The sequence below is a fragment of the Lepidochelys olivacea genome, assembly GCF_965140295.1.
Source record: "Lepidochelys olivacea isolate rLepOli2 genome assembly, chromosome: 17".
NCBI lineage: Eukaryota > Metazoa > Chordata > Testudines > Cheloniidae > Lepidochelys > Lepidochelys olivacea.
Window position 1 is genome coordinate 17,609,442 of NC_140427.1, and position 27,807 is coordinate 17,637,248.

The 27,807-nt window shown below is 43.3% G+C and overlaps 1 protein-coding gene and 1 long non-coding RNA gene across 3 annotated transcripts in view; one reads left to right on the forward strand and one right to left on the reverse strand.

Moving 5' to 3' along the window:
* LOC311532395 overlaps nucleotides 1–2,294 on the reverse strand; it is a 76,654-nt gene extending 74,360 nt beyond the window's left edge. For both annotated transcript variants that reach the window (XR_014714376.1, XR_014714377.1), the window contains exon 1: nucleotides 2,135–2,294. This is a non-coding gene — a long non-coding RNA (uncharacterized lncRNA). The remainder of the gene's footprint in view (nucleotides 1–2,134) is intronic.
* Nucleotides 2,295–2,567: 273 nt separating this feature from the next.
* Nucleotides 2,568–27,807, forward strand: part of CAMKK1 (calcium/calmodulin dependent protein kinase kinase 1) — a 198,285-nt gene continuing 173,045 nt past the window's right edge. Inside the window, exon 1 of the mRNA XM_084651110.1 lies at nucleotides 2,568–2,747. The gene's annotated coding sequence lies outside the window, so the exon portion shown is untranslated. The remainder of the gene's footprint in view (nucleotides 2,748–27,807) is intronic.

The following is a 27,807-nucleotide window of genomic DNA, read 5'->3' on the forward strand; positions in this document are numbered from 1 at the left end:
GGCCAGCCGCCAGGAGGCTGGGTGGCAGTGGAGTTTAATAGTTAACTGAAACCGATAAGACTGATGCTTATTGGCTACTGGTTAAAGTTTTACATCCCTAGTGCCATTAAATGTATCTTTCTAGTTTTTTAATCAAAATGTCATGCGGTACCAAGTCAAATGCCTTACAAAACTCTAATTGTATTACATCAACGTTATTACCTTTACCAGCCAAACTTGTAATCTGATTTTAAAAAAAAAATCATGTTAGTTTAACCAATCTGTTTTCCATAAACCTATGCTGGTTGGCATTAATTATATTACCTTTCTGTAATTCTTTATTAATTGAGTCCCATATCAGTTGCCCTGTTATCTTGCCTGGGATTGATGTCAGACTGACAGACCTACAATTACTTGGGTCATCCCAGTTACATTTTTTAAATATTGGCACAACATCAGCTTTCTTCCAGTCTTCTGACAATCAACATTAACAGTCAAGTGAGTGCCTCACCCAACTCTTTTAAAACTCTTGGATGCAATTTATATGGACCTGATTTGAACATGTCACTTAAACAGGTGCTGTTTAATATCCTCCTGAGATACTAGTGGAATGAAGAGAGTTTTATTACATGATATGACTACATCTTTTTTCTCCAAATACAGAACAGAAATATTTCTTTATTCATGACCTGTAAACTTCTGGTTTTTAATGTTTTATTAGTGGAGATAAAGCAAAGCATCGTTTTTACTAAATATTTTAATCTGACTCTAATTTGTGAGGTCCCCTAGACTATCGTACAACACAGTCCCTCTCAAAAACTCAGCATCTGAGAGACCTTGGTCTACATTCACAGCACACACATTTGGATGTGTGGCATGGTCACAGCTGTATTTAAGTTATTGCTGTTATGACTCCTTTGGTGATTAGAGGTAAAAACTGCTGAAATCTTAAGGCCTCACACTCTTCAGTTTAAATAACTAGAGGAGAACAGTGTTCTAGACTGCTTCCACTCCAAAAAAATCACAGAGAGCTCCTCACTTTGTATTTTGACCCCACTGATACGGTAGGAAAAGATATTGCACTGGCAGAAAGATGGCCTGGATAATAAACTACATCTTTTCCTTCCCTACATTCTTTTTATTGTACAACACTTAGCACAGAGGGACCCAGTCTGGTTCTGGTGTTTAAGGGCTACCACAATTACTGGAGTTACTTCTGCTATAAATGTTAAATAAAAATAATATAATAATTTGATTTATACAAACACCTGCTTCTTCTCAGCTCAGCCTCATTTGCTACTTGAAGTCAGAAGGCTGAATTTATGTTAGCAAAACCATTTCCCTGTCAATCTCTATCCTAATCTGATATTGGGAGGATTACCCCTTAGAAAGTGCTGTATTGCCAACCCCATGTGTTCAAAAAGCATGATTCAGCCCCCCCCCATAATGAGATTATTTTTAAATCCCATAATTTTTTAAGACAAATAAATTCTGAGTTCTTTTGATTTGCCTTCTGGTTTCTGAGCCTTGAGGGTGCACTTGGATTACATTTTCTACTACAGTGAAGGCTAGAAAATACTCCACCCCCCACTTATAAATGAAAGCTAGGAGTCTCAGATAATCACATGCCTCCAGAAGCTAAGGCATTAAGATAAACAACAAATATTGCAAGTTTCACTATAAAATGGTGAGAGTTGGCAGCACTTGAAGTGTGGGGTGAAAAATCCCTGACCTCCCACTCCATCAGATACATAGGGCTGTAGTAATTTGCCATTGGAAAACAATGGCTAAGATTTAATTTCTAGGTTTCAGAGTAACAGCCGTGTTAGTCTGTATTCGCAAAAAGAAAAGGAGGACTTGTGGCACCTTAGAGACTAACCAATTTATTTGAGCATGAGCTTTCGTGAGCTACAGCTCACTTCAACTGCATCTGATGAAGTGAGCTGTAGCTCACGAAAGCTCATGCTCAAATAAATTGGTTAGTCTCTAAGATGCCACAAGTCCTCCTTTTCTTTTTATTTAATTTCTAGTGGCTTTAAAAATATTAGTCATTAAAAAGTAAATTGCTACCACTGCTTAACAAAGCAATGGGAATTCCAGTAATTAGGTGTATTTATCGTTACACTGCCCCCCTTTTAAATGCATGTAAAGATACCTTTGTCCTGGATACACAGTCATCAAGGCTGGTGATCTGCGAGACACTCACAGAATTCTCCCAAAACTGCAGAAAACAGTGATATAACCCCACATGAAAGAAATACGTTGAGATTTCTTTGTGAGGTTTTTCGATCAAAACGCTCCAATCAACCTGCAATTTACAGCAGGTTTGGGGAGAAAAGCCTATGGAAAGCTCAGAAGCAATGAACCAACAGGAACCCAACCTCATATAGTTATTTACATAGTCCTCTGTGCCTCCAATCAGAAACCAGAGTTATAATATACAGTCCACCAATCGCACTGGACATCAGAAATTTCCAATAGGAGGAGAGCCGAGGATGCTGCCCATGGTACAGAATTGCTGATAGGAGGATCACTTGATACTTTGTATAGTCTCTGCAAACAGAGGCACGTTGCAAACAGCCCAGACAGAGACCCAGAGCCGCAGCAGCTCTAGACCTTCCAGCAACCTGCCCAGGTGAGTGAGTGCCAGAGGGTTACGTGCTGGGGCAGCAGCATCCGATCGGAGAGCGACACGTAAAGGGCTGGGCTGAGACCACCAAGTGCTCATATGCCTGCAGGGGGAAGCTGCAGAGGACTTTGCTGGGAAGGTAGGTGCAGCCCATCAGCACTGGGAGGGGAGGAAAGTGCATACAGCAGCCAGGCTGGGCTGGAGAAACTTGGCTGGCCGGTTAAGGATCTAATGCCTGGCACCCTTCCTGCTTCCTTGAGCTGAGTAAAATGCCCCATTGCTGCAGCTGTCTGGGATTCCCATACTCCGGCTGTCCTTCTGGAAGGGAATTTCTCATAGTCTTTGTACAGATCCTAGGGTCCTATGGGGCTGCTGCCCGGCTGAATCTGCCCTTTGCACATTGCTGGGAGGAGCGGTGCGTTTCCACCTACTCCCCTCACCAAGCCTGAAGGGTTCATGCCCAATGGTAAGCAACTGCCAGTGGCTTTGCTTGTGGCTGCACCAAGGGGCTTTTCGGAACGAAATGTGCCCCTTTCATCGAAGCAGATGAATGTTCAGCGCTGATGGAACAAAAGCGGGAGGATTTGGAAGCGACTTTCTGGCTTTAAATCTTTTCATTGGGAGGGAATCGTTAGTGAATAGAGGAGGAAGGTTTAAATGATCTGCATCCTGCACATTATTCACCCCTGTGTTTGTGTAATGCATATTTATATTGTTGCAATATGCATTACATACCTAAGGATTGTGTTTTGTTCTCATTTGGGCATTACATCCAGCAGAGCATTTAGACAAATCATAGTAAGAATGAGATTGCTTTGCTCTGGAAGCAGATGCAGAATTCTCTTTGTATTCCATTTTCTATTTTGCCGAAATGTCTCTAGTCTGCAAAAGGAAAGGAAAAAAACGGAATAAAACAACCTCAGCTGGTTCTCTAACTCCTGTGATGCTTTTTGGGGGTGGTGCCTTGGGGGGAATCTGCTTCTCACGCTGTATTCTTCCTAGAACCATATTCAGAGGATCTAGTGGAGCAGCCAAATATTCCAGTTGTATATACATGCATATCTATAAAAATCTGCATGGTATGTATTTCAGGACTGTGCTTCTCTCCATTTTTATGCTGAAAACACTGGCAAGTGATCTTGATTTTTTTTTATTTTAAAGTTGAGACTAATTATCATGCACTGATTATAACACTACTTATGTATGATTAATTCTGAGCTGATGTTTTTTTTAAATTAAATGTTGCTATAAATGCCTTTCGTAAACCTTTTAGGGCTGGGACTGTGGGCCAAATTCTGCTGTGTTACACCAATGCAAATCCAGAGCAACTCTATACATTGTGTAAATGGAACTTGGTCCCAGGTCCTTACTGATGTGCCAGATTCTGCTGTGTACACATGAAAATCTATGCTAATTCCATTGGCTTCAGTGGAGTTACTCCTGGTTTTAACTAGTGTAACTTTGAGCAGAATTTGTCGCTCTGGGTATAAATTGACAATGCTGTATAAATGTTTTACCGAAGGTATCTTTATAATAATAGTACGGCAGATTTTGTCCTCTGTGCACCTGAAATTTGACTTCAGACTGAAAAAAGTTACCACACAAAACCTGAAATTTTAAAACACCATGCTTGTTGGCTGTATAGCAGGAAAACTGGCTGTAGCCTTGAAGAGCTCGTTTTTGGAGTTGTGCAGCGGGGGAAGGTGGTTACAGCAATCAAGCTATACATCAGCAGGTAGCTGGAAGCTACTGTAGTTCTGGAGAATGGGTAGGAGGCAAGTCTAAGTGCATCTATCAGTGGGTACAGCGCAAGAGGTGCCACGGTCAGATCTAGTCATTCACTGCTAGGCTGGTTATACAAAATGTTCTGATTTCAGAGTAGCAGCCGTGTTAGTCTGTATTCACAAAAAGAAAAGGAGGACTTGTGGCACCTTAGAGACTAACCAATTTATTAGAGCATAAGCTTTCGTGAGCTACAGCTCACTTCATATGCATCTGAGGAAGTGAGCTGTAGCTCACGAAAGCTTATGCTCTAATAAATTGGTTAGTCTCTAAAATGTTCTGAGTAAACCCTGGGGGGGGGGGGGGCGGTGGTTGTAGTGCTGCTGTTGCACTGCTGTGAATATATAGGCTGTCAGTGAGTTTCCAAGCTAAACACTCTACTACACTGGAGGTTGAAATTTATAGAAGACATCAATCTGGGAGGAAATGTGTGTTTTGTTTCTTGTTTTGTTTTTCCCCTTCCTAAAAGTCAAATCACACTCTCATTTTATTCACCTGAGTAATCCCACTGGTTTCCCTCACTCAAGTAAGAACTGAATTCTCATGATCAAGGTAAGCAGGGTTTGATCTATTCTTTTAAATTATTTATAATCGTCCTTTTTTTAAGTATCAGAGAAGCAAAATAATTTGCGATATTTATTTATAAAACATCCACAAATCTGGAGTTTTGAGGTTGTTTTTATAAAACTCCACCTCATTTTTCTTTGCTAAGTCTGAGTTTAAACCGTAAACGGATTTGCAAAAGAGCTCAGCTTCTATTTAGGTACCAAAATAAGTGCCCAGCTTTTCACAGAAGCTCAGCTCAGCACAGTATGTTGGGTTCTATGCAGTTTTGAAAATCTGGCTCTTATATAGGTGTTAAAATGGTTACTGAGTTCTTCTGAAAATCTGGCCTCACTTATGGATGCTTGGCATTTGAAATTCTGGCTCTGAGCCCCTTAGAAAATGTGTTCCTTAGTTCTTGCTAACAGCAGAAGTTTACTTTTGCATTTCAGTCTCTTGGATATATGTGTTTACTGTGTGCTGTGATGAGAGACACTAGTTGGTTAACTAAGATCTGCTAATGAGTCTAAAATAGAATTGCTACGAGAGAAAATCAGGGAAAGATTGTATTGGATTCCTGTGTCCATGTTCAGATAGGTCTGTTTGACACTGGTGTGTGCTGACAGTGTAGCAATCTGGGTTGTAATGTGATTATTTATTTACCAGTATTTTAGCATTAGAAATTGAAGGTCAATTGTTATTGATGCTATAGAAATTGCATGGAATCATAAGTTGTCCCAACTAGGTTTTCCTCAGTACATGAGGTGTGCTAAGATACTATGGTGAAGAGAGTCACATAAATACCTGGGTAGCTAGATAATGCAGAGAATTCTTAAAAATGTTATACAGTTTCCTGTGGTGGTTAAGAGAGTGAGTTTTTTAAAAGGTGGTGAAACTGTTGTTCCCATCTTCAACACACTGGTATGTTGACATGGTAGCAGTGGTTTAATGTGAGCATGTTATAAGACATATGATGAAATAGAAGACTTTTGCATGAAAAGAGAGGCATGGGAAAACCCAGATGTTTAAGTAAAGGGTGTATTAGATGGCTAAGGAGATGCTGTGTATGGCTGAGATGTTGTGTAGTGTGCAGGACATTGCTTTTGCAAAGTGTCTGTTCGTATGTCTGTGGAATGTTTTGTTTTAATGTATAGCTTTGTAGTTTTGTTTCAAACTCAGAGACATAGTATTAAATAAACAAACTGATTTTAATAGCTTGAGACATTTAATATATAGGAAGTACCTATATATTAATTTCTGAGCAGGGAAATATACCCAAGTCACTTTAAGGAAGGATGGTATGCAGTTAAATCACAGGTTTTAGATACAGAAGGCCTGGGCTCTATTCTCAGCTCTGCACCAGACCACAGTGCACCAGAAGAACTCCAGTGGTCTAGGGTAAATTCTTGGCTCTGTCACAGACTTTCCTGTGTGACCTTGGGCAAGTTACTTAGTTGCTCTGTGGCTTAGTTCTCTGTCTGTAAAATGTGGAGAGTAATACTTCCCTACCTCACATGGAGGTTGTGAAGATAAATTCTTTCATGTCTGTGTACTGCTCAGATACTACAGTATAGGAGTCCTAGACTATAGAGCTATTAAAAAAATAAGGAACCATTTTTACAATTTATTACGAAAATTTCAAAACAATTCCATCATGAGTTGGTTAAAAAAACAGGTGGGGGAGGAAAATATTTTTGAGAAATGTTTGCAAAAAACTTTAATCTAAATTTTGAAAAATTTTGACCTATCCTGATAGAGAAGTCTATCAATTTTTATTTATTTTTTTTTTTATTGTGGCGAACTCCACAATGATGTCTACTAACTGGAAGTTTATCCCCTTTGCTATGCCAAAGCCCCGGGAAGTTAGTTTTGAGCTGTCTTGGTAGCTTGGATTTTCCATTGTGACGGTGCACAGTATCAGCCTTTGCAATCACCAGTATTGATTTTGAGATTAGACTGTTGTTATTACTTGATTGGTATATAGTGCCAGTTGAAAGTTTTTTCCCCTACCAATATCTGACGTCCACCTTGCAATCATGCATGTACAGTGACAGCACTTTTATTATCTCTGTCTTACTGATTCTTCGGAATAGTTCTCTTTTTTCCCTCATAATTGCCTGTACATTGTTGTTAAGGAAAGCTGCTTGTGTTGCAATGATAGCAGTTTCTGCAGCTGTGCTGTCAAAGCAAAATATATGATTCTGTTGTGGTTAAAAATCAATGGAAAGGTTTAGTTTAATAGGAATCATGGCTATTTTATTTACCTCCCTCTTTGCCATCATTTCAAGCTAAACATATAATGCAACTTCTATTAATGTGTTTATTTTTTCCCTGCAAGTCACCACAGCAGTTTTGACTTGTTTGGCTTTTGACATAGGATCACTTTGAAAAGATGCTTCTGAAATTGCATAAGGCAGGCAAGTAGCCTTTAACTCTGTCACTTAAAAAGAAGAAAAATTCTACATTAATACTGTGATCCCACAAGTATTTGTGCAGTGTACAGCAGGTTGTTGTACTGCAGCATGAGTGTGCACAGGAATGAGTGAAATTAATCACAAGGTATGCTGACTTCTTTGCTCACAAGTGTGCAATGTATGGGTGGAGAATGGATATATCTCAGGAAACATGGATTTAAGCTACAGCTTCTTTTGTTCTGATTAGGAGCTCAGGTACATTATTATTTATGTTAAAGTAGAACCTAGGGCTTCAACTGAGACTAGGCGCCCACTGTAATAGGCGTTGCGCACATACAAGAGAAATCCCTGTCCAAAGAACTTACAATCTAAATAATCAACACAAAGGATGGGAAGGCAAATAGAAGCACAGAGAGATGCCTTTCCCAAGGTCATACAGCATATCATGGAGCAGAGCTGCAAATAGAACACAGGTCACACAAGTCCCAGTGCCATGCTCTATGGTCAGGATAACACTGCCCCTCTCAGTCACTCTTAGGGGCCCTCCTGCTAAGAGGTTGTAATGCAGTGGCCATGGGCGAGGGGTCTCACTGATACAGCATCGGGCTCACCCGCACTCCCTCAGCACTGTTGTTCTTCATGTGTGTGTGTGATTCTCTGCCTTCGCTTTGTAGAGGACCACACTCTGAATGTTCTTCATCAGATGTGATGCATTAATCGGCTTTAGAGGGCTAACTTTCTTTGGATGGGAATAAGTGGTTAATAATAGGCAGAACCCATGTGGTTTCCCCTGTGACTGCAGTATAATCTTGGAGTTTTAGCCGGTGAGGTATTAAACAAGACATCTGTCTTGAGTGTGTTTGGGGGAGGAGGAGAGTGCTAAAGCAAGGCATCAGGCTCTATCAATTTACAGTGCAGTGGATGGGTCCTGGAAGCAACGTCCACTGACTACTAGCATTTTCCTTCCAGTGTTAGTTTTATTTCAGACTGACAAAGAAGCTTTATCATGTTCCCACTGTCCCCATAGCTCTCCAAATTAAATTCTCTTGTGGAGCTCAAAGGACCAGTCTGTGGTTCTTTTTGTTACTGTAGCCATAGTTTAGATGATAACAGAATGAGGGACTCTAGAACAGACTGGCAGTGCCCTGTAATGGGTATTGTCAGAGCTGGCTGCAGCTACAGTGGCAGGCATATATAGGAGCAAAATTAAAAAAACCCAGCTACACCCAGGATTCTAATAGGAGCAATTCTGTATATGTTAGACTATGAATATGTAATGCTAGGTGAGATAGACGGATTGCCTGGGAAGAGGAATTTAGGGATAAAGTGGACAGCAAGGTGATAGATGAGCCATGCCTGAGTTGTCCTGACAAAGTCCTGTGGCGTTTGTCCTTTGAAAATACTGAATTATATACTGAGAGTAACACAAGTACTTGTGCACTGTGTGTCAGAGATAACCCAATAAGAACTCTTAACACTGATGGCTTCACAGTTCTGTACAAACACTGACTAACTAATCCTCATAATCCCTCTGTGAAAAGAAATGGGAGGTTACGTATGGGGCAATAGAGACAGTAAAGTTAACTGCCTTGTCCACCATGACACAGCAATACCTGAGTCCTTTGTGAACATGATTTTTATTTCCTTCACATTTCTGTTCATGGGACTGGATAAGAGGCAAATGGGATCCTTGAAATTGTTCCCAGAACCAGGTCTTGTGTTGAACACAATCCAACAAACCTGCCCCTAGGCACTCTCTATAAAGACACTGTATAAGCATAAGCTTATTTTAATTGCCTGAAATATACCAATGTGGAGAGCAGTATTAGACAAGCCACAAAATAGGTGCTGCTAAAAAGATCCCTTTTTCTACTGCAACATCAGAGAAAGTGGGTATTGTACTTTCATCGAGTAATGATTTCATCAAATGCTAGCCAAGTTGTTAGTCTGCTTTCTGTAATGCTGCAGTGTAGGAGATGCTTAATGGTGCATAAATGGAAGTGTCCTGAAAGCTACTTTGGATGTAAGGAAAGCCAAAAGGCTTCAGTCATTGATTACAACTAGGGTGAGGGACTAATCTCCATTAAAAACCAAACATGGATTTGGCCTGGTGTAAATCCGTAGCTCTAGTCAAGTAAATGACACTATGCTGCTAGTCAGTTATGTCAACTATTCTTGAAGTTGAAACTTGAAAGGCAGAATCTAACCTGAAGGTGAAGGGATGGTTTAAAATTGACTTACCACTGCAAACTCACTTTTTTACTTTGGACAGAGGAAGGCAGTAGCTTATGATTTTACATCAGAAAAGTCCGAGTAAAGAATTGAGGCCCGGGGTGACTCAAGGGATTGTTAATAGGGTACAGAGACTTTCACTGGAAATCAGTGGGGTTGGGATTCTCAGAGGAGTTACGCATCCAAATCCTATTGAAATTCATTGAGTTCTCCCTTAAGCTCCTTTGAAAATCCCAGTGTAAGAGTCCTGTTTAATTAAGGATGAGAATTTGGCCCTATATCCAGTCTCGCATACATGGATGATGGACATTTGTCCTTTCATATGTTTGGAAGCACTGTTTGTTCATATGCAGCAGAATAGGCACAACCATGTGGAACATGAGGATATGTTCCTGCTGGTTCTCCCTATATTTTATTTACCTGTTGATGAGTGAAATCCAGGACGCTCATGCATTTTCACTCTTGGTCCCTCCCAGACTTTTGGAAACAGTGTCCTCTCAGGAGGTCCAGGAGTGCTGTGGTCACCACGCCTAATCTTGAAACGATCACTGACAAAGGGACAACTGAGGCAAATACATCAGGTGTTTAATCTGCTAGTTCCTATGGGCTCTAACACCTTGTGAGTCCTAGGGTTGCCAACAGTCCCATATTATAAGGGACATCCCTTATTTTTTCATCTCTATACAAGATTGGGACTTGCTGAACGCTGCAAAAAGCAGCAAGAAATACTCCTGGCGAACATAGGTGAGTTCTTCTTCTTCTTCATAATTAATATTAGGACGAGGGGTGGGACAGGGGTTCTAAGAAAACAGTCTGTTATTTTTGAAATACAATGTTGGCAACCCTAGCTCCTAACTGACTTCCACACCATGCTCCACCCTGGACCCCAGATACATCTGTGACCCATTTCTTCCAACCACCACAGAACCTTCTGCCCTCCCTTCTCCCAACTGTCACGGAATCTTCCCCACTGCCTCTGTGACCCCTCCCCCCATCTGCCCCGGAATCTTCCTCCCCCCCAACTGCCTGAGAACCTTCCCCCCTGCCTCTGTGACCCCCCCAACTCCCACAGAACCTTCCCCCTGCCTGGGTGAAACCCCAACTCCCACAGAACCTTCTTCCCCACCCCCAACTGCTTCAGAACCTCCTTCCTGCCTCTGTGACCCCTCAACTGCCACAGGACCTGTCTCCCCCTTAACTGCTTCAGAACCTTCCCCCTGCCTCTGTGAAACCCCCATCCCAACTGCTACAGAACCTCCACCTGACTCTGTGACCCCCCCCATCCCAACTCCCACAGAACCTGTCTCCCCCTTAACTGCTACAGAACCTCTCCCCTGCCTCTGTGACCCCCTCCCCTCCAACTCCCACAGAACCTTCCTCCCCCAACTGCTTCAGAACCTCCTCCCTGTCTCTGTGAACCCCACCCCAACTACCATAGAACCACCCCTTCCTGCCTCGTGACCCCTCCTCATCCCAACTGCCACAGAACCTCCCCGCTGCCTCTGTGACTCCTCCCCCCAACTGCCACAGAACCTGTCTCCCCCCAAACTGCTTCAGAACCTTCCCCCTGCCTCTGTGCCCCCCCACTCCCACAGAACCTTCCTCCCCTCAATTGCTTCAGAACCTCCCCCCGCCTCTGTGACTCCCTTCCTCCCTAATGCCATGGATCCGTCCCCCATCTCTGTGACCTCCCAACTGCCATGGAACCTTTGTCCAGTCCCCCCTTCCGTGATCCACCCCCTCCTCCCCACTGCCCTCCTTGTTGCTACAAAACCTTTCCTTGCTGGCAGCCCCCCATCACCCACCTGAGCAGGAGCAAAAATGCAGGCGCAGACTCGCCCCCAGCAGTGTCACCGCCCTGCTATGACTGTAATAATAATGAATGGCTGGTTTGGTTGCTTTAAAAAAAATCCACTATGGGAAGATCCTGGTTTCTATGACTAGACATTTATTTTTTCAGAACTGATGTGTATAAACAGAGTCAAAGCTGTTAGTTGTAACCATTAAAGCTCTAAGGGGCTTGTGCCTGGTCACCTGAGACACAGTGTCTCCCCATGTCATACTGCCACAGTTAAGATCCATGGGGGCTCTTGAGCTGGAGTCCTCTCAGTTCAAATTGGGGGGCTACTGGCAGAGCCTTATGTGGGGAGGTCCTTTGCTGTGGAAGTTGCTTCTCCCCATTGTCCGCCAAGACTTGGGGTTGTTTGACTTACTGTGATAATGGAGACCATATAAGTACATTAGATAGTCTACTTGATTACATTTGTTGAGTGTATTTGGTGTGAATTGTAAAAGTGGATGGAGGGTACCAATTATTGCTGTACATTGAAAGAATAAAGATAAATATCAGCTGAACAAAAAATAGATGGGTTTGTATTCGCAACTTCAAACAAATATTGAAAACTGTGTAGAAGGACAGTTTTTTTGACATTATTCTTTATATTATGGTCACTCCTGGGGGTCCCAAATGAGATCAGGGCTCCATTGTGCTAGGTGCTGTACATACAGATAGAGATGGTCCCTGCCCCCAAAGAACTTACAGTCTAAATAGAGAAGACTGCATGGGAAGCAAAGTGATTTGCCCAAGGTCACACAACAGGTTAGTGGCATCCTAGGCTACTACCCTATACAGTGGACTGCACTGCCTCTTATGGCAGCATGCTTTGTCTTTTTTTTTCTTTGTTAGATCTCTCTTCTTTCTCTATTGCTTTCCATTTCTTATTCCTTCTTTTCTCCTTCCTGACCTTCCCCATTTCTTTTCTGCTCTGGCACTCTGTTTTGGGAGAGAAACACTAATTCATCAGCCTGATTTAGCTCTGGAGCGTGAGCATCTTAAAAACTGTCCTTTGGAAAGTGACGTAATCTGCAGCAAAGAGAGACAGTTAAATGTAACTGTTATGCGTGTTCGGCCATAAAAACAATGTATATGGTAGAAGTGTGTGGAAGTTATTGTTGACATAGCTCATTCATCACAAAGGTATCAAAACTCAATAGTGATGCTTGTGATGAATAAGGCAATATACTAAATAGATGCGGTGTGCACAAGCATGCCGTTTTAATTAAACAAACCCCTGTTTGAAAAAAGCACCTTTTTAGCACTTTGAAAATAAAAATATGCTGATGCTAATTCACATGATATTAATCTGAAGGATTAGCAACAGGACAAAAGAAACATGACAAAAGAAAATCCATGGACTACAGTAGTGGCTGCTTCCCTGAGGTATGCAGTTTTGGCCACTGGATTCGTGTAATGAGGATCCACCTACCTGCTCCTTGTCCCAAGCCCATTCTGGATTGCCATGGAGCACTGTTATAGGACACAGAAACACTGTTTCCCACCCAAGTTCTTCCATATCTGGGGAATTCTCAGTCTGGGAGACTTCCTTTTTAGGGAGCCTTAATCCAAAACGCACTGAGGGCCACAGTTTCTTCGGACAGGACTGATCTTTTCAGCTGTGTCAAAGGTTGCTGTCTATTGAGATAGAGAGCAATATTTCCATCAGGTTGTTTTATAGCCAACCACAATTAAAATCTATGCTTTTCTCGGAGTTGAAGTTCTTTGTGCCAGAAAGTGTGCTAGATTAATTTAGCTCATTTGTCTCTGGTGTAACTTTAGAATTTCATATGAATCTGTGACTATGCTCAGACAAAGCTGTGAAGTGTTGAGAGTGATAAATTCTCCAGCATGTATTGTTCAAGTAAGTTTATAGTAAAGTTGTTAGCTAGTTAGCAGTGACTGTGCTAATTATATTGGTGTGAGCGTAAACAGAAATTAACGCTGCGATGCTGTGTGTGAGATGTTCCACTGCTTGCTGGAGAAGTATTTATATTCTGTGTTGTTTTCTGAGATTTGGCTTATCATTTTCTCTTCTCTGGCTCCTCTGTTAGAGCCCTTGTTATGTTGTCAGCAAAGCTACTGTATTTATTACTGGGGATAAATTATGCCATATGCAGGAAAATCCATCACCTGATTCTCCTCTCAATGACACTGGTGTAAACTGGCAATAATCCCACTGAAGTGAGTGGCGTTTAACCAATAAAAAATCTGTGAAAGTGAGGTAACAGTCAAGCTCACTGTGTCTTACACTCCTCAAATTTCCCTTGTTTTTACACCTTTGTAGCTCACTGGCTTTAATAGTCCCTCCTGATTGACATCATTGTAAGAGAGAGGAGGATCAGGTCCTGTTAGTTTCATCTTGCAGAGTTTACTGCTCATCGTGAATGAGAGTCACTTTCACAGAGTGGAGGCATAACCTGAACAGGTCCTTATAGAAACATCAGGAACACAGAGCCCTGTGAATCCTGTGCATCTCCCAAGATGAGGGGAAGGACAGGAGGGCTGCTCCCTGGGACCCCCAACTCTTATGCTAGGTCCCATAGAAACCCTTGTTATTATTAGCACCATAATTCATGTACTTGTTAAGAGCAGAGCCTGCATATAAATGTACTCTCTTATAGACCCATTGGTTACTTCTTCCAGCCAAGAAAACTTACTAACTTTCCTGGTTTAGAGTTTTCTCTTGGGGAACAAAGCACTGATCCTACATCTCAGACGATCAATTTCCTTGCAGGCTGTATATACATAATACATTTGCAGAGAAAAAGTTCTAGGATTTGCTCTTTTTTTTTTTAAAGATGAATTCTGAGATAGCAGTCAGATTCGGATCACACTGATCAGAAGCCAGGCCTACAGACTCATGAGAATCAGAATTTAGAGAAAGCGTGGCCCAGTAGTTAGGGCACTAGCCTAGGGTATGGAAGCCCTAGGTTCAATTCCTAGCTCTTCCCCAGTTTCCTGTGTGATTTGGTTAGGTCACTTAGCCATGGTTTACACTAGGAGTTGAGGTCAAATTTAGCAGCGTTAAATCGATTTAACCCTGCACACGTCCACATGACGAAGCCCTTTTTTTCGACTTAAAGGGCTCTTAAAATCGATTTCCTTACTCCACCCCCGACAAGGGGATTAGCACTGAAATCAGCCTTGCCGGGTTGAATTTGGGGTACTGTGGACGCAATTAGATGGTATTGGCCCCTCAGAGCTATCCTAGAGTGCTCCATTGTGACCGCTCTGGATCGCACTCTCAACTCAGATGCACTGGCCAGGTAGACAGGAGAAGGCCCGCAAACTTTTGAATTTCATTTCCTGTTTGGCCAGCGTGGCAAGCTGCAGGTGACCGTGCAGAGCTCATCAGCAGAGGTGACCATGATGGAGTCCCAGAATCGCAAAAGAGCTCCAGCATGGACCGAACGGGAGGTATGGGATCTGATCACTGTATGGGGAGAGGAATCCGTGCTATTAGAACTCCGTTCCAGTTTTCGAAATGCCAAAACATTTGTCAAAATCTCCCAGGGCATGAAGGACAGAGGCCATAACAGGGACCCGAAGCAGTGCCCTGTGAAACTTAAGGAGCTGAGGCAAGCCTACCAGAAAACCAGAGAGGCGAATGGCCGCTCCGGGTCAGAGCCCCAAACATGCCGCTTCTATGATGGGCTGCATGCTATTTGAGGGGGTTCAGCTACCACTACCCCAACCGTGTTGTTTGACTCCTTCAATGGAGATGGAGGCAACACGGAAGCAGGTTTTGGGGACGAGGAAGATGATGATGAGGAGATAGCTCACAGCAAGCAAGCGGAGAAACCAATTTTCCTGACAGCCAGGAACTGTTTCTCACCCTGGACCTGGAGCCAGTGCCCCCCGAACCCACCCAAGGGTGCCTCCCGGACCCGCCAGGTGGAGAAGGGACCTCTGGTGAGTGTACCTTTTAAAATAGTATACATGGTTTAAAAGCAAGCGTGTTTAATGATCAATTTGCCCTGGATTTGCGGCTCTCCTGGATGTACTCCTAAAGCCTTTGCAAAAGGTTTCTGGGGAGGGCAGCCTTATTGCGTCCACCATGGTGCCACTTTACCACTCCAGGCTAGTAGCACGTAGTCGGGAATCATTGTTCAACAAAGCGTTGCAGTGTATGTTTGCTGGCATTCAAACAACATCCATTCTTTATCTCTCTGTGTTGTCCACAGGAGAGTGATACCGTTCATGGTCACCTGGTTGAAATAGGGTGCTTTTCTTAAGGGGACATTCAGAGGTGCCCATTCCTGCTGGGCTGTTTGCCTGTGGCTGAACAGAAATGTTCCCCGCTGTTAGCCACGGGGAGGGTGGAGGAGTGAGGGGCTAGCCAGGCGGCGGGGGGAGGCAAAATGCGACCTTGTAACGAAAGCACATGTGCTATGTATGTAATGTTAACAGCAAGGTTTACCGTGAAAGAGTGTACCCATTGTTCTATAAAATGTGTCTTTTTAAATACCACTGTCCCTTTTTTTTTCTCCACCAGCTGCATGTGTTTCAAGGATCACAGGATCCTCTTCTTCCCAGAGGCTAGTGAAGATTAGAATGCAAAAAAAAAACACACTCGCGATGAAATGTTCTCTGAGCTCATGCTGTCCTCCCACACTGACAGAGCACAGACGAATGCATGGAGGCAGACCATGTCAGAGTGCAGGAAATCACAAAATGACTGGGAGGAGAGATGGCGGGCTGAAGAGAGGGCTGAAGCTGAAAGGTGGTGGCAGCATGATGAGAGGAGGCAGGATTCAATGCTGAGGCTGCTGGAGGATCAAACTAATATGCTCCAGCGTATGGTTGAGCTGCAGGAAAGGCAGCAGGAGCAAAGACCGCCGCTACACCCCCTGTGTAACCAACCACCCTCCTCCCCAAGTTCCATAGCCTCCTCACCCAGATGCCCAAGAACGCGGTGGGGGGGCCTCTGGTCACCCAGCCACTCCACCCCAGAGGATTGCCCAAGCAACAGAAGGCTGGCATTCAATAAGTTTTAAAGTTTTAAACTTTTAAAGTGCTGTGTGGCCTTGTCCTTCCCTCCTCCACCACCCCTCCTGGTGCTTCCCTCCTCCACCACCCCGCCCGGGCTACCTTGGCAGTTATCCCCCTATTTGTGTGATGAATTAATAAAGAATGCATGAATGTGAAGCAACAATGACTTTATTGCCTCTGCAGGTGGTTATCAAAGGGAGGAGGGAAGGGTGATTAGCTTACAGGGAAGTAGAGTGAACCAAGGGGGCAGGAGGGTTTCTTCAACAAACAGAACTTTCACACCATAGCCTGGCCAGTCATGAAACTGGTTTTCAAAGCTGCTCTGATGCACACCGTGCCCTCCCATGCTCTTCTAACCGCCCTGGTGTCTAGCTGCGAGTAACCAGCAGCCAGCCGATTTGCCTCAACCTCCCACCCCACTATAAACATCTCCCCCTTACTCTCACAGATATTGTGGAGCGCACAGCAAACAGTAATAACAGTGGGAATATTGGTTTCACTGAGGTCTAACCGAGTCAGTAAACTGCGCCAGCGCGCTTTTAAATGTCCAAATGCACATTCTACCACCATTCTGCACTTGCTCAGCCTGTAGTTGAACAGCTCCTGACTACTGTCCAGGCTGCCTGTGTATGGCTTCATGAGCCATGGCATTAAGGGGTAGGCTGGGTCCCCAAGGATAACTATAGGCATTTCAACATCCCCAACGGTTATTTTCTGGTCTGGCAATAAAGTCCCTTCCTGCAGCTTTTGAAACAGACCAGAGTTCCTGAAGATGCGAGTGTCATGTACCTTTCCCGGCCATCCCACGTTGATGTTGGTGAAACGTCCCTTGTGATCCACCAGTGCTTGCAGCACTATTGAAAAGTACCCTTTGCGGTTTATGTACTCAGCGGCTTGGTACTCCAGTGCCAAGATAGGGATATGGGTTCCGTCTATGGCCCCACCACAGTTAGGGAATCCCATTGCAGCAAAGCTATCCACTATGACCTGCACATTTCCCAGGGTCACTACCCTTGATATCAGCAGATCTTTGATTGCGTTGGCTACTTGCATCACAGCAGCCCCCACAGTAGATTTGCCTATTCCAAATTGATTCCCGACTGACTGGTAGCTGTCTGGTGTTGCAAGCTTCCACAGGGCTGTTGCCACTCGCTTCTCAACTGTGAGGGCTGCTCTCATCTTGGTATTCATGCACTTCAGGGCAGGGGAAAGCAAGTCAAAAAGTTCCATGAAAGTGCCCTTATGCATGCGAAAGTTTCGCAGCCACTGGGAATCGTCCCAGACCCGCAACACTATGCAGTCCCACCAGTCTGTGCTTTTTTCCCAGGCCCACAATCTGCGTTCCATCGCGTGAACCTCCCCCTTTAGCACCATGATGCCCACATTGCCAGGGCCCGTGCTTTGAGAGAAGTCTGTGTCCATGTCCTCATCACTCTCGTCACTGCGCTGACGTCGCGTACTCACCCAGTTTCGCTTTGCCAGGTTGTGGTGCTGCATATACTGCTGGATAATGCGCGTGATGTTTAATGTGCTCCTAATTGCCAAAGTGATCTGAGCGGGCTACATGCTTGCCATGGTATGGTGTCTGCACAGAAAAAAGGCGCGGAACGATTGTCTATTGTTGTTCTGACGGAGGGGGTGGTGACTGACGACATGGCTTACAGGGTTGGCTTACAGGGAATTAAAATCAACAAAGGGGGTGGCTTTTCATCAAGGAGAAACAAAAACAACTTGTCACACAGAATGGCCCCCTCAAGGATTGAACTAAAAACCCTGGGTTTAGCAGGCCAATGCTCAACCCACTGAGCTATCCCTCCCCCTGGTATTTCAGGCTGGACTGAATCTCCATTAAACTTTTCAAGGTGCCCCTGACAGACCTTACCGGAACGATTGTTGGCCGTTGATTTCACGGAGGGAGGGAGGGGGGAGCAAATGAATACAAAACAAATCTGGTATATTTCTTGTTTTGATCCACTCCATCTATCTTTTACATCTTTGGCTGGCAGCAGACGGTGCAGTAAGACTGCTAGCCATCCACATCTCCTGGCTGCTCGGCAGAACGTGGTGCAATAGGACTGCTAGCCATCCTCATCTCCTACCTGCTCGCCATAAGATGGTATAATGGGATTGCCGGCAGGACTAAAGAGAATGACCTGGTCGAGACACTACTAATTTAGTGCCTGTGCCCATGTCTGCCCAGGCGCACCTGACCGACCGTCCTGAGGCAGCCAGGAGCACCTCGGACACGATGACGATGGTTATCAAGCCTATTGCACCATCTGCTGCCACAAGGCAATGGGTTGCTGCTGCTGTGTAGCAATGCAGTACCACATCTGCCAGCACCCAGGAGACGTAGGGTGACAGTGAGTTGAGCGGGCTCCATGCTTGTCATGGTATGGCATCTGCACAGGTAACTCTGGAAAAAAGGCATGAAACGATTGTCTGCTGTTGCTTTCACGGAGGGAGGGCCTGACGACATGTACCCAGAACCACCCGCGACAAAGTTTTTTGCCCCATCAGGCATTGGGATCTCAACCCAGAATTCCAATGGGCAGCGGAGACTGCAGGAACTGTGGGATAGCTACCCACAGTGCAACACTCCAGAAGTTGACGCTAGCCTCAGTACTGTGGAAGCACTCCGCCAAGTTAATGCACTTAATGCACTTGGAGCATTTTGTGTGGGGACACACACAATCGACTATATAAAAACGATTTCTAAAAAAATCAACTTCTATAAATTCGACCTGATTTCGTAGTGTAGACATACCCTTAGTCTCTCTGTGCCTTGATTCTCAACCTGCAAAATGGGGATAATAGCACTTCCCTAACTTGTGGGGTACTGTCAGAATAAGTACATTAAAGATTGTGAGGTGCTCAGATTTTGCAGTGCTCACCTTGTAAAATGGATTGAGCACATACTTTTGACCTCCTAGCAGAGTGGTGTGGGGTTTTATGCTTTGAGCTGACCATGTTTTTTTGAGTAAATGAGTACCATGTGTTCATTTGCTGAGCAAGCCCAGGTTGAATATACCTTGCAAAGACATATTAGTGTGTAAATAAAGAGCTGCAGACACTCATGCTTATGTAGACATATATCTGTGTTATACGCAATATTATTTTCTAGGCCTGTTTAGGATGAAACTAAAGAAGTCAGAGTTGTGCTTTTTATTTACATCACACTGAGTAGCATTCTTTGGTTTGCATTTAACTATCAGAGGTAGCTATGTTCATTTACAGTTTTAATTAACCCCCTCACAGTGTGCTATGTTAAATATTTAAATCACTCTTCTATATTGATAAATTTGTCTAGATCTACCTTATATGTAGTATAAATACCAGGCCAAAAGCATTTAACTTAATGCGATTTTGCTTCTGCTACCACTGAAGCATATTGGCTCCAATTCAGGAAAATACTTAAGCATGTGCTTAAGTCCATCCTATCCGGGACAGCTTTTAAGCATGTGATATCAATGGGATTTAAGCACATGCTGAAATTCTCTGTTGAATTGGGGCCACACATATTAATTATGTTAATTGCCATGGCATATTTGCCATCATGCAGCTAGAGGAACACACAAAAAGGGCCAACCAAAAGAATCCATCCCTCTAAAAGTATGTAAAAGAGGGAAAGCTCATGGGACTTAACAACATACAAGACATGCAAAGAATGGCCTAGGATAGACAGGGATGGCGGAGGCTTATTCGTGCCCTAAGCAATATTTGATGGCATGGGAAGGATACAGGTTCAATATATTAATTCATTCAGTGCACAGAAGGGACTTGCTCTGAGCATGAATCATGACTGTGTAGTGAAGGAAACTGTTGTCTGTAGGATCCCTGACTCATTTGTTGCAGAAGTTGGAAAGTGTGCAGTAAATGAGGCAGAGGATTGCAGAAAGAGAGAGGACGATCTTCTCACAATGCCCAGTCAACCTGTGGAACTCTTTGCCAGAGGATGTTGTGAAGGCCAAGACTATCACAGGGTTCAAAAAAGAACTAGATAAATTCATGGAGGATAGGTCCATCAATGGCTATTAGCCAGGAATGATGTCCCTAGCCTCTGTTTGCCAGAAGTTGGGAATGAGTGACAGGGAATGGATTATCTGTTCTGTTCATTCCCTCTGGTGCACCTAGCATTGGCCACTGTCAGAAGACAGGATACTGGGCTAGATGGACCTTTGGTCTGTCCCAGTATGGCCATTCTTATGTTCTTGTGGATAAAGCAGTTCAGTGCCCCAGGCAGCATTCTTCATTCATTCTGACTGCTCAATGCTGGAAATGGACAACAAGGGGATGGATCACTTGATGATTGCCCTGTTCTGTTCATTCCCTTTGAAGCATTTGGCATTGGTCACAGTCAGAAGACAGGATACTGGGCTAGATGGACTGTTGGTCTGACCCAGTATGGCCATTCTTATTTTCTTTTTTAATTCTATTCCTGCCTCTGCCACAGAGTTCCTGTGTGATGCCGGGCAAGTTACTTATGCCAAACTTTTCACTGATGATTAGTAATTGTGTGTTTCTCATTTTTTGGGTACTTGATCTGAGGTCTTGAAATCTGATTTGCAGAAGTGATGAGTACTCACAGGTGCAACTGGAGTCAATGGGAGGCTTGGGAGCTGTGATTTGAATATATAAAGTGGTGTATAATGCTATGTACTCTGAAATATCAGCTCCCAGGTGCTAAAATTGGGCATCCAGAATTAGTTGATACTTTTGACCATAATCTCTCTGTGCCATAGTTCCCCATCTGTAAATTGGGGATAATTATGCCCTCTGTCATTTTACAGAGGTGTTGTGAAAATAAATATATACTTGTGAAGCACGCAGATTCTATGTTGATGACCATCACAGAAAAGCCCATGAGGAATTATTCTGTAGAGCAGGATTTGAATAGTGTGCAGCAAACAAGGCACGTGGGACCGTACATTAAACAGTGAGGAGAAAACAAAATCTTGAATAGCTGCTCATTAAGTGAGCACAATCCATTCTGTGCAGTGAATGAGGCAGGAGTCGTGGAAAAAATAGTATGTGATAAGGTAATTAAAAACTGTATCATAATGTACATGCACAAGGGAGCAGAATTAAGGTTGCACAGGCAATCTTATTTCTGGCATTTACTAACTTTTGAGTGCTTGACTTTGCATCCTTAATCCCCTTTTAACATAGTTTATTTGTGTGCAATTTAATATTTATGTTGTAAATGAGGATTAGAGTCCCATTGTGATAGGCACTGCAAAGGTGCATACAAAATCATGAATTTGCCAAGGGGAGCATATATACCGTATTAGAACTTTAAATCCAATTAGTGACCCTCTATTAGTGACCTATGGCTGATGATGGATGGTTATATGGTGTTGAAACTTCTAAAGCCCCATTCTGTTGCTTTCTACAGGTAACTGCATTGGTAAAGATTAAAAACAACAACCCTAAACTCTGCAAGATTGGGTATTTTACAAAGCAGCAGTTCTGAGCGATGGGTTTCTGACACAGTCATCTCAGACTTGAACAGATAGTAGCATTCCCAGCAAATCCTTTTCATCTTCCCTGTGCTAATTGCTCTATGCTCAGAAACAAGATTATCTTGTTGCCTTGGTAGATCATTATTTCCCTGCCACCTTTAAAAGTGTTTTGGTCCCTCACATCAGCCAAAACAACTTAAAGATACCATCCAGTTTTTACCAGCCACAATCATGTAGTGACATTAATGAACTTCAAATGCTTCGAGTTAATATAATGCCTAGTAGTAACTCATCCTGATTTTTTTATACATAAACATTAGAGTGATAGTGCATCTGCTCCAACATGTTTCCATACTCCAGTCAAGTTGCCTCCTTTCCATCTCATAAAATATTGATGCAGGCAGTGCTTGTAATTTGGCTTGCAGTGATAGAATAAAGGTATGACTTATTCATGTCATGTAGGAGTTCATTCCTTGATGTTGGATGGATTAATTAAAGTCTTAAAACATGGCAGGGTGTGACTTTAATATGTGCTTATATTGTACAGTCGGACTTAGCTGATTTCCACTCATCACTGGGATTCCCATTGGGAGTTACCAAATGAATAAGTCAACGAATGATAAGAAGATAAAGCTGGTCCACTACCAAATGTATCAGAGGGGTAGCCGGGTTAGTCTGGATCTGTAAAAGCGGCAAAGAGTCCTGTGGCACCTTATAGACTAACAGACGTATTGGACCATAAGCTTTGGTGGGTGAATACCCACTTCGTCGGATGCACATACCGACAAAGTGGGTATTCACCCACCAAAGCTTATGCTCCAATACGTCTGTTAGTCTATAAGGTGCCACAGGACTCGTTGCCACTTTTACCAGTTGTATGATACATGTAAATGTGTTCTGCCAGACGTTTTAGCAAAACTAATAGAGTCTGAGTAACATGAGACTGTGACATCTGTATTGTTTTATTGTTTCCTTGTGCTCCCCCATCTATCTGGCTCCACCTATTTCTTTTTTCAGGCTTAGATAGTAAGCTCTTTGGGATACAGAGCATTGACTTCTTCTTTGTTTGTACAGCTTATAGTACAATGGAGCCCTGGTCCATGACTAGGGTGCCCAGGTGCTACCACAGTACAAATAATAAATAATAGTAAAGTGAACCTCAGAGCTTTAAGAACTGCATAGACTCAGGGAATCCAAGGCCAGTTCTGAGTTTATTAGCCACAAGAGAGCATATCAGAGACTTTGCTACAGTACTCCTGCTTTTAAAGGCCTGATCCTACAGCTGTCATTGACTTGTTGTGCACGAAACTCCTGCTGATGGTAATTCTGTATGTGGTGTGGTCACAAGATCAGGCTCTAAAACTCTTTTGTAGTGTGGGGAGAACACTGTTCTCTTAGCTTTTGTGAATTGCAAAGCATGTGGATTATCTGAAGTTCTTTTATAGCAAGGAAACTTGAATTATTCTGGATCTCTGGTTCCATTGAAGGAGCTGCTGCTGGTAAATACGTGAGCAAAGCAAGTGTGTTCCAAGAATCTGAGTATTCTTAAAATAAAATCAGAATGAATACTTCCTTGGCCCAAGCATTTCCCTTCTATTAGAGCCTCTCTCTCTTTTTGATGAGACGGTGGCCTTTTCCCAAGACACAGCTTTTATTAACCTAGAAATGCACTGACATTTCTACATGAGAATGACTCCTAGCAAATATGGGAGCTGTGCGGAGACTCTTTGCAAATCGCCAGCATAATTATCTCTGAGAGAAGAGAAGGCTACTCCACAAATGTGTTCATCTCCAGAGGAATTTGGTTTTCCTTCAGAGATGTTTCTCTGCAAAAGCGCTTTACTGCAAGTCCGTGAACATGTGTGGACAGCCCTGTCATAAAATACAAAATCAGTGGAGGGAGAGATTTAACCAGAGTTAGTTAATGTTCATATTGGTGCCACATCTCCAGAGACTCCCTGTCCAAATCATGAAGGCATTCTCCCTAGCATTGTCTCCTTTGTCTGAGTTTCTGCGTGGAAAGTTACCATCTTGTCAAACTTTCATGAATTATGTAGTTCTTATGCTTTTGTGGATTCGCTTTACATTCTTGACAGGAAGCAGGTGACCTATTCTAAACCCATCAAATCCATTTTCCTTGGGACTGTGCATAAGTGGTTAGAGTTCAGGATAGAAAGTCAGAATTTCGGTATTGAGACAGACATGTCCCAGGTTGGACAGTTCTGAGGAAGAAAGAGTGGCTTCACTTTTCTCATATTATGTAGCATAGAAAGAGGTTATAGAAAGACCCCTGTGTGTTTTGCCTCTTAGATCTATATAGCCTCTGTCTTGCTTGTTTCTCTGTGAGGTATGTATTTGATGTGATAATGTTGTCCTCATGAGATGTTTGCACCATTGCGTGTAGAGTGGAATCCACACTAAGTGACCACACAATCGGCTAGCTGAGATTGGTCAGCGAGCTACAGCGATCACACAATAAAAACCAGTCACTTAACCAAAGTTCTGGTCACAGGGTAGTCGCTTAAATTAAGGTGTTGCCTCTGGGAAGTTTTCGGACTGAAGTAAAAACAGTCTTAAACTATCCTTTACTCCAAGCTACTGTCTAAATTGCAAGGGATGCCAGAATCCTGTTGGGTGCAATGCCTAATGCAATAGAGCCCTGATCCTGATTTGGGCTTAAGGGTATTACTGCAATACAAATAGGTTGGGATTTGGGTATCTAACTCACTTAGGTCCCTTTATAAATCTTAATCATAATAAATGATAACAAGGAGATGCGCATGAAAGAAGGCTGTAACTCAGCCCACTTGTCTCTGGCAACTAAAGTTACCTGAGGAAGCTGTAAGCATGGAATGTTGCAGCCAAAATCAGGACATTTTACTGTCTGATCCAATTCCCATTGAAGTCAGTGTGAGTTGGATAGGGCCATTATTTATTCAAGTGGCAGTCAATTAACATAATGTATTCAAGCTCACTGATACATGTCAAGCCAAATAATCTTTTGATAATTAGGACAGACAGAATTTTTCTCCTATAGAACTGATAATTCTAACTATAATCTTGCATCTCTGCTGGAAGCCTGTAATTTTTCTAGCCTTTAAAGACCACCTCCCAGAGGGGGAATATGGGAGTCTTAAGTGTTTAGGCATAATTAGAATGATACAATTAAATTCCTGAATTTTATTTTTTTCTTTTGCATTTGATGAGAGTTTTTTAATTACTTTGATTTAAGCGATGGTAGTAGCTAATTGGATTTCAGGCTAGATCTGTGTAGGCACCAGTGAAGAGAGAGTGGAAACGATTATTGTCAAGAAATTAAACATTTAAATATAGTTCTTACTGGGACCAGTAAAATCCCCAAGGGCAAATTAAAAACAAAAATCCCTTTTAATGTGTTAATTTATCAGCCAACATCATCTTAAAGGGAATGAGAAATATAAATTTGGGAGTTAGGTAAGCAAATGGTAGGGTAGATCATCCCCTGTACTATGTGCATGAAAACAAGCTACATTGATGACATCTTCATTATCTGGACCCATGGCAAAGAAGCCCTTGAGGAATTCCACCGTGATTTCAACAATTTCCATCCCACCATCAACCTCAGCCTGGACCAGTGCACACAAGAGATCCACTTCCTGGACACTACGGTGCTAATAAGCGATGGTCACATAAACACCACCCTATACCAGAAACATACTGACCGCTATACTTACCTACATGCCTCCAGTTTTCATCCAGACCACACCACACAATCCATTGTCTACAGCCAAGCTCTATGATACAACAGCATTTGCTCCAACCCCTCAGACAAACACCTACAAGATCTCTATCAAGCATTCTTACAACTACAGTACCCACCTGCTGAAGTGAAGAAACAAATTGACAGAGCCTGAAGAGTACCCAGAACTTACCTACTACAGGACAGGCCCAACAAAGATAATAACAGAATGTCACTAGCCATCGCCTTCAGCCCCCAACTAAAACCTCTCCAATGCATCGTCAAAGATCTACAACCTATCCTGAAGGACGACCCATCACTCTCACAGATCTTGGGAGACAGGCCAGTCCTTGCTTACAGACAGCCCCCAAACCGGAAGCAAATACTCACCAGCAACCACTCACCACACAACAAAAACACTAACCCAGGAACCTATCCTTGCAACAAAGCCTGTTGCCAACTGTGTCCACATATCTATTCAGGGGACACCGTCATAGGGCCTAATCACATCAGCCACACTATCAGAGGCTCGTTCACCTGTACATCCACCAATGTGATATATGCCATCATGTGCCAGCAATGCCCCTCTGCCATGTACATTGGCCAAACTGGACAGTCTCTACATAAAAGAATGGACACAAATCAGACGTCAAGAATTATAACATTCAAAAACCAGTCGGAGAACACTTCAGTCTCTTTGGTCACCGGATTACAGACCTAAAAGTGGCAATTCTTCAACAAAAAATACTTCAAAAACAGACTCCAACAAGAGACTGCTGAATTGGAATTAATTTGAAAACTGGATACAATTAACTTAGGCTTGAATAAAGACTGGGAGTGGATGTGTCATTACACAAAGTAAAACTATTTCTCCATGTTTATTTCCCGCCCCCCTACTGTTCCTCACACGTTCTTGTCAACTGCTGGAAATGGCCCACTTTGATTATCACTACAAAAGGTCACTCCCCCACCCCCATCTCCTCCTGGTAATAGCTCACCTTACCTGATCACTCATGTTACAGTGTGTATGGTAACACCCATTGTTTCATGTTCTCTGTGTATATAAAATCTCCCCACTGTATTTTCCACTGAATGCATCTGATGAAGTGAGCTGTAGCTCATGAAAGCTTATGCTCAAATAAATTTGCCACAAGTACTCCTTTTCTTTTTGAGGGAGCTGAGCAGAGCAAGTCTCACCTCTGCACCCAGAGGCTGTGTTACCTGCTGTTCATCCCCACTGCACCCTCCCGGGGCTGGTCCGCAGAGCCTAGTACAGTAGGGGAGACAGTGTAGCCTAGAGGATAAAGCACCAGACTGGGAGTCAGGGTGCTGTTCATGGCTCTATTCCTGGGTGACATTGGGCAACTCACTTCATCTCTCTGTGTCTGTTTCCCCACCTGTAAAATGGAGATAATGGAAAGCCTCCTTTGTAAAGCTCTTCAAGCAGTGCTGTATAAGGGCTACATATTATTATTTTATTACATATTAAATAAATTGGTTAGTCTCTAAGGTGCCACAAGTACTCCTTTTCTTTTTGCGAATACAGACTAACACGGCTGTTACTCTGAAACCTGTCATTATTATTATTGTTGTTGCTGACACCAGCAAAGAGCTAGATTGTGACCTTGGCTACAGTGTCGTGCAGACAAGTAAGGGGACGTAAGGAGGCCTCTTATTACCCTGTGAAGGCTAGAGTTATTTTGGGTAGGAGCAGTGAGGAAAGAAACTTCTGTTGGGCTGCGTCTCCCCCTTTGAAGCATGTGAGTGGGTGGAGTCTTGGTTCTGTCCTTCCCCATGATATAGGTTAATGCAGCTGAGCTAGCATACTAAGGAAAATAATCCGAACCAATTACAGGGTTGGTGCACACTGCATTCCGCCCTCCTCCCCATGTCACATCAAAGCAGTGGGGAAACTAGGGAGCAGAATGTGACTCTGAGTGGCAGTCCTGCTCCTGGTCTGCTCTGGGGACAGCGCAACAATGTGCTGCCGCTTATTTGCGGTTTATGGCAAAGATGCAGTCAAGCTCTAAAGGAGTTGGGCCCAGAGCCACAAAGGTATTTACACTCCTAACTTCCACTGAATTCCTCTGTGGATCTGGGCCTTACTCATTTAGCTCTGGTGAGAGAAGCTCATGTTTTAGACCAAGCTTGGTCCCTGGTAATGACCCATGACATCAGTCATTGCACCTGCAAGATACCCTTGGAATGAAACCACGCAT